Here is a 6,455-nt window from a genome sequence, read left to right as displayed (position 1 = left end):
ATACGGCTTGTTAGGCATAGTGAGACTATACAGCACCTGTCTTGGAATATCGGTCTTCTTTTGACATATCGAAATCGTTTTGCCTAACCAGTTAAGTACGGGGCATAGATAATTCGTTCCAAGAGGGGAGAGAGAGAGGAAAAGGAACATTAATTTCTTATGAGGTGGGGAGACTTCCTCTTAGGGTGGAGTCCTTAGTTCAGGGCACCATTCGCTCTCGGCACTCCGCGTGCCCGCCGGATCAGCCGTCGCTGCTCTTGCGCGTCTAAGCTGGTCAGCGCAGTCTGCCAGGAGGAAGGTGAAGGTGAAGGAATAGGGGAGTAACCCGGGGGGTGTGGGCACCCCCAGGTGCAATGATATACTGTGGGCTTTGCTCCACTATAGGGACAGTATGAGGTATATTGTGTGGGGTGGAAGAGGTGAAGATAAAAGAGGCAGGAAAATGAATTAGTCTGAAGCTGTCGCCACGCGACGGCATCTTCTCGGTTAAGAGAATTATGAGGTGGGGGGAAGTGTCCTATACAGACGACGCACCGACAGAACAACAGAACTACAATGAAACTCAACAACATCACAGAGATAGCAGGAGACACTTTCCCCCGCCACATAACCCGTTTACGATCGTGTCTGCAAAGCATTACACTGATTTTAGTCAAACGGACTGCTGGGATAGCTGGTATACATATTCGCAGCTAAAACCGCGCACGAAAACCTGTATGTTTATGCTTCTGGAAAAACGCGCTAAGTACTCCATCGCCATTGTGCCAGACATGCGCAGATCTTGGTTTCCCACACAGAAAGATAACCGAACCGGGCTGATCATGTCATATTTGTTTCAATTGTTAAGCTCACAGATGTTTCGCTAGTAGATTGCTAACAAGATCTGCAAACGTGATAAGCCTCGAACGGCTGCATGCGCCTTACTGTCCTCGCTTTATCATATATAGCATGTTGTTTTTGTCAAAAGGCAGCGTCCATGTGCACTCGGCGGTGAGCTGCGGCAAGCGTCCCGTATACATATATGCAAATTTTTCAAGAATAAGCTAGGTGCAAGTTGAGCACATCCCTGTAAACGGCAAACGCACTCGGAGTCATGCAGACCTGCGTGCGTGATAAAAAGCACAGGGTGGCCAGTAGGAATATCTATAGAGCCCTCTACGCTACGGAGTCCCTTGAGGCCCAGTTTCTGAATTTTGTTAACCACGAAGCATGCTAGGCTTACTCAAAGTACAATGTCTGAACTTTTAAAATTGCATCGGGAAATGCGATGGACCTTCCTCAGGTGCATACGATGTGTAACATATTGAATGCAGAATGAATACCTCTATTCCTCGTCGAAGTATTTGGATCTAGAAATGAATAATTGATTCCTTCTAGTATTCGATACTGTACAGTGTCCGAATGTAAGGGATTACTGCCATATTTGTAGCCTGCTCATCGTTGAAATAGGCACACGCATCCCGTCTATCAGCAGCTCCGAAATACTTATGAGCCAATATAACGAATTGCGTTGGTCGTTCGCTTCTCGCTCACTTCAAAGCTGCCCAGGAGCACAGAGTTTCGAACAGTGCGTGTATTGATGTAAATGAATCAGATTTCGTTTCTTTCTTTTGCATCTTCCGATCCCTCGTCTTCATTACTTTTTTTTCGTGCGGTTTTGATTCAATATTTGATGTTTATATTCTTTTCTATGAAAGTGGTCTATGTTTCATTCCTGGCGCTCGATTCAGACGCCGAAATAAATTACAGCGCACATTCGAAACGTTCTAACCTCAAGTATGCAATATGTTGACTCTGACATCGCTATAATGCAATTTCGTTCGGGTGGTGGCGATATCCAAGTTGGAGGCATAGCCGGAAAGTGACGCCACAACAAACAAGAACATACATATCGAAGCAATTGGGTGAATCTCACCGTATTTTCGCCGTGATTCACCTATATTGTACATATGATGCTTGTGTGTCTTCAGTTGAGTTTTCGACCTTGAATACGACAGCCATAATTGTGCGTCCAAGCTTCAACTGCGATGTACAGAGTATAAAATGGCGAGCTGACGAGGTCGACGTTTATACGGCCCTGCCTGGCCTCTATGACAGGCTGGCCCAATTTATTGCAGGACGTCCCTGCTGGGAGCGGCCGTGACATCACCGCGAACGCCGAGGTCGCTGCGCGCGGATCGCAATCACGGACGGCTTCGCGTGCACGCACGGCGCCAACGCATGCGACGTTCGAGGGTTGCGACGACGATTATGGGCGCGCAGCAGCACACTCACGCTGGCGCAAACGAGGGCTCCTCTGGAGCAGCTCCAAAGCAAAAAGAAACGGCGAGCCAAACGTGGACAACCTTCGAATAGGTCGACTTTCGCATGAGGCAGTGGGTGGTCTCGCGAATGCCTTTGTTGCTCGCCTGGAGCGTATGATATAAAAACACAGCAAGTAAAAAAAAACAACAACAACAACAAGAAACATACGCACAAACACGAACTGCTATGTGCGCTGCGCTGGGCTGCTTTTGATACAAGCCCAGCACATTTTGGCGGAGCGCGCTTTCTGATTTAACGATACGACTTTCGCGTTTCGACTGCGGCGACACGCACGATTTTACCATTTACCGCCCGGATGGCTAAATGATCTTGTATGCTGGACGAATAAAAGTATACGAGCGCGATTGTAGCGCAGCGTCAGGGGCGCTGCACTAAAGTCGGGACAATGGGGTACAGAGTGCGAGGAAAATATCACATGACATGTGATATTAGAGTAGCTACGTTTTCGACTGTTAGCGCTTATCCGTCGTTCGTCAAAGCCTTTACACACACACGCACACCCCGGAGCCCGGAGCAGTGCGGGACGAAACATTCCACACGTTAAGTTGTAACTCGGGTCTGTCCATCCACAACCACCTCCGTTTGGGGTTCTTCGAGAATGAGGATGATCAAGCTTTATTACCTAGATTGGCCGATTAGTCTAAAGTGTAGTGGTATATGGGGGTTGGGAGATGAAGTGGGCTAGCCGTCGAGAGATTCTCCGCTCTACACCATGCGGAGGATGCCCGGCTCCATCGCAAAGGCGTATAGCGTTCGCGGAACGCTGCTGGCTTCCGTCGACGGACGGATCCACTCTTCGTAGCTAGCTACGTGGCCTCGGTGATTCCGTCGGAGGGCTTCGAACTTCGGGCAGTCGCACAACAGGTGTCGCACTGTTGGTCGTGTTGTACGCAGGGCAACGAGTCTATTCAGGAGCCAAGTGAGCCACAGCGTCTTCCGATAATTTTCTTCTTTCATTATGCGTAGGCCAGCGCACCAGTACGTCCGAAGTTAGTGTCGCGTTAGTGCGGGCCTTGTACACCTGCACTTGTAAAGCTCTACGCTTGTCATTGCTGGTCACCGGCAGCAATATATGGCCCTTAAATGACTCGCTGTGAGCACTTTGTCCTGTCATCGCTTCTGTCGAAGGTGCACCCGGAAATGTTCAATGTCACCCAGAGAGTCCCCTCTGTCGTTCTGCATCGCTTCGATTATGATGAGGATATTTCTCACGAATTCTACGAATGATTAAACGATGTTTGCTTAAGCACTGCGTAAGTTGTCATTGCTTTCCTTGGCGTCACTTCTAAAGGCCGCTGAAAGTTCAAGCCAGCTAGGGCTGACTAATAGCGAGGTAATCGGTAATTATCTCTCACACGGGCGGACCGCTTTCCTCTTTGCGATGGCCTTGAGAGCCACAGGGTACCGCCTACGACGGTCATGAGGTGTTTATTAAGTCATCGTACGAGGCAGAACGGAAGGTTCGGAAACATCTTGCGCGTTTGCAAGTCACAGCAACTTCAAGTCAAGGCCTCAGAGAAAAAATAATGGTTGCCTCCGCTCAGAAAACGGCTACCATGCACTGTGCAATGCTGGTGACCAGCTACTCAAATACGGGTAAAGGGGAGCTACAATAAACAACAAAGTGCCGAGAATGACACAAAAGTTTGCCAGAATACGCCGTATAGTTTTGAGTAGGTGACGGTGCCGGCAAGCAAGACAGCATGGTGATGCAAATATGCATGCGTTTTAATTCACCTGGCTCACCTAAGTTCTTCGCGCTGCTTCAAGTTTTACTCAAGGTGAACCAGCTCGCCCAAATAAAGTTGTTGCTACCTTAGTTCATTACGGAGGGGTTTCTCTAGATTGCCGGGCCGGATATATATCCCGCGGACTAAGAATGGCTCCGACTAAGCTATATATATAGGCGCTTGGAACCTAGTATGTGTCTTTGTCACACATGCACACATTTGTCTTCTTTCTCTTTATTCCCGGCTGCTTTTATCTCCTCAGGAAGGTCTAACAAAGTGTTTACAAACATCGTTGTCTTTACTTCCTCCTTGTCGTTCAGAAAATTAGCGCACACGAACAATTGATAGCAGAGATACGAATACGCTACCATCAAGCGGTGAACAGAGGCCACGCCACTGCATTTCAGTGGATACCTGGGCACCGCAACATTACTGGCAAAGAAGTGCCGACAAAGCTGCCCGTGAGGCACATGGTGAATGTGAAACCATCTCGATACTATTGTCTACAACAGATGCAGCGCGGCACCTCAGCGGTCTTGCCTATATTATTGCTCTAAGGAAATGGAACACACCGGAGTTCACCAACCGACGCCTATATACCATGAACCCACCATATGAGATTACAACTTTCACCTAGTTTAACTTGCTACTTTAATTTCGTTGTACAGGGATGCTGATTTTTTATAACCAGTGCGAGGTTCACAGGTAATGCGGTATTAATTAGGGCCCGCAACAGTTTCAGCATAGCAAAACGCCAGAAAAACATGCACAAAAAAGCACCAATGAAGTGCCGAAACACACAATGTTTGACTAAGTGCCATATAAGAAAATTTCAACGCATTTTGTGCAAAAATGCGGCCTTAGGAGGCAATATATCATTACTTCACTGCAGTCGGTGCGTTCCGTTACTCGATAAAATCGGGCAAGATCGTCCACAGCGAAGCACCGCGAGTGCGCATTTCAATGCGTGCCGCCGACAGCCTTTCCACAGGAACGGCGCGACGGTGATGTCATCTGAAGCTCGATATATCCTCGCAATATATCATCCTGTTCTTCATGGCTATACAGCTTTCTTTAAGCCTCAAAATCTGACGTATTGTAAAAAGAAATTCATATTACTTTTCACTTTGCGGATATGGAATCATCAAAGGGCTCCTGAAACGGTTTTTGTTGTGCGTCTAGACATAGCGGGTATTTCTCAAGAAACGCTTTCTCACAGGAGTTTTGTGTCAGCGTGCTATAATAAAACGGGTATACGAGCCGCGGCGTACATCTCAACTGTTACACCGGGCGGCCATCGCGATATATGTTCCGTCTCGATCGTTCATGTGGTGACGCAGGTTTTGTCTACTTCCGGTTGATTTGAGCAGAGTGTATTCTTGCGTCGCCTCCCGACGCACTTTTTCTCGCTATAAGCGTGGGCTACACTGAGCGAACCTTCACCACGCACTTCGCGCGGCGGATGGAGACGTGGCGGCACGACGCGCAGTGTTCACTGGCTTGCGCTATAAAAAAGGAGGCGGAACATGGCGCGCCTTCCCCGCCTTTGTGGGATCGTATATCCAATGTACAAACTGCAAAGTAACAGTTTGCGGTAATATTTGGGCTTGATAACACCCAGATAATATGTAAATATACGCGTACGTTTACTATTACTCTATATCGCGCTCGCAAGACTTTTTCGTAGCCGTCAGCGGTAAAAACAAGCGCTGCCAGAGTTAGGCTGTAGCTTCCGCTAAATTGTGAATGTAGAGAAATGGGCTACGTTTCCTCTGCTCTAGAAGTTACAGAAAAGAAGAAAAGAAAAGCTAAACACCGAGGACACCTAAGCACTTCTTGTGAGTTGTGAAGGCGAAAGCATTAATCTCCATTTGAGCTTCGCTGAACGCTTCGAGTTTTGCGCTATGAGTAATCTGCCACAGCGGTACGTGCTACCAGAGCCAGCAAGCAGCAGCGGCCTGTGGTGCCAACGCCGCATGCTTCACTACATCATCATCATCATCATTTCCTTAAAGACCCTCATGTGAGGGTATTACATAAGGGGTGGGACACATATAGGTTAACAACAGTACCACCGACGTCCTGCGCTATACGAGATACTGAGGAAGCAGCAGCGGCCACCAAGGCCGGTCGGCGCGCGCAGCAGCTAAGCCCAGTGAGGTGTGTGTGTTTGATTGCGTGTGATAGAGAGAGAGAGAGAGAGAGAGAGAGAGAGAGAGAGAGAGAGAGAGAGAGAGAGAGAGAGAGAGATACGCACTGCCAACACCCTCTAGAGAACTTGTCTAGGGGTTGTTGGGACTGCGCGCATGCTTCCGAGAGCGAGGGTGGCGAGGGTGGTGTGGTGGCGGGGTTAAGTTTAGTTGAGTTGAGTGGTTGTAGGCTACTGGTGGGATTAGCCTT

This window comes from Dermacentor variabilis, chromosome 2 (genome assembly GCF_050947875.1).
Source record: "Dermacentor variabilis isolate Ectoservices chromosome 2, ASM5094787v1, whole genome shotgun sequence".
Classification (NCBI taxonomy): Eukaryota; Metazoa; Arthropoda; class Arachnida; order Ixodida; family Ixodidae; genus Dermacentor; species Dermacentor variabilis.
The sequence above is the reverse complement of the archived record's forward strand: the minus strand, read 5'-3'. Positions refer to the sequence as shown.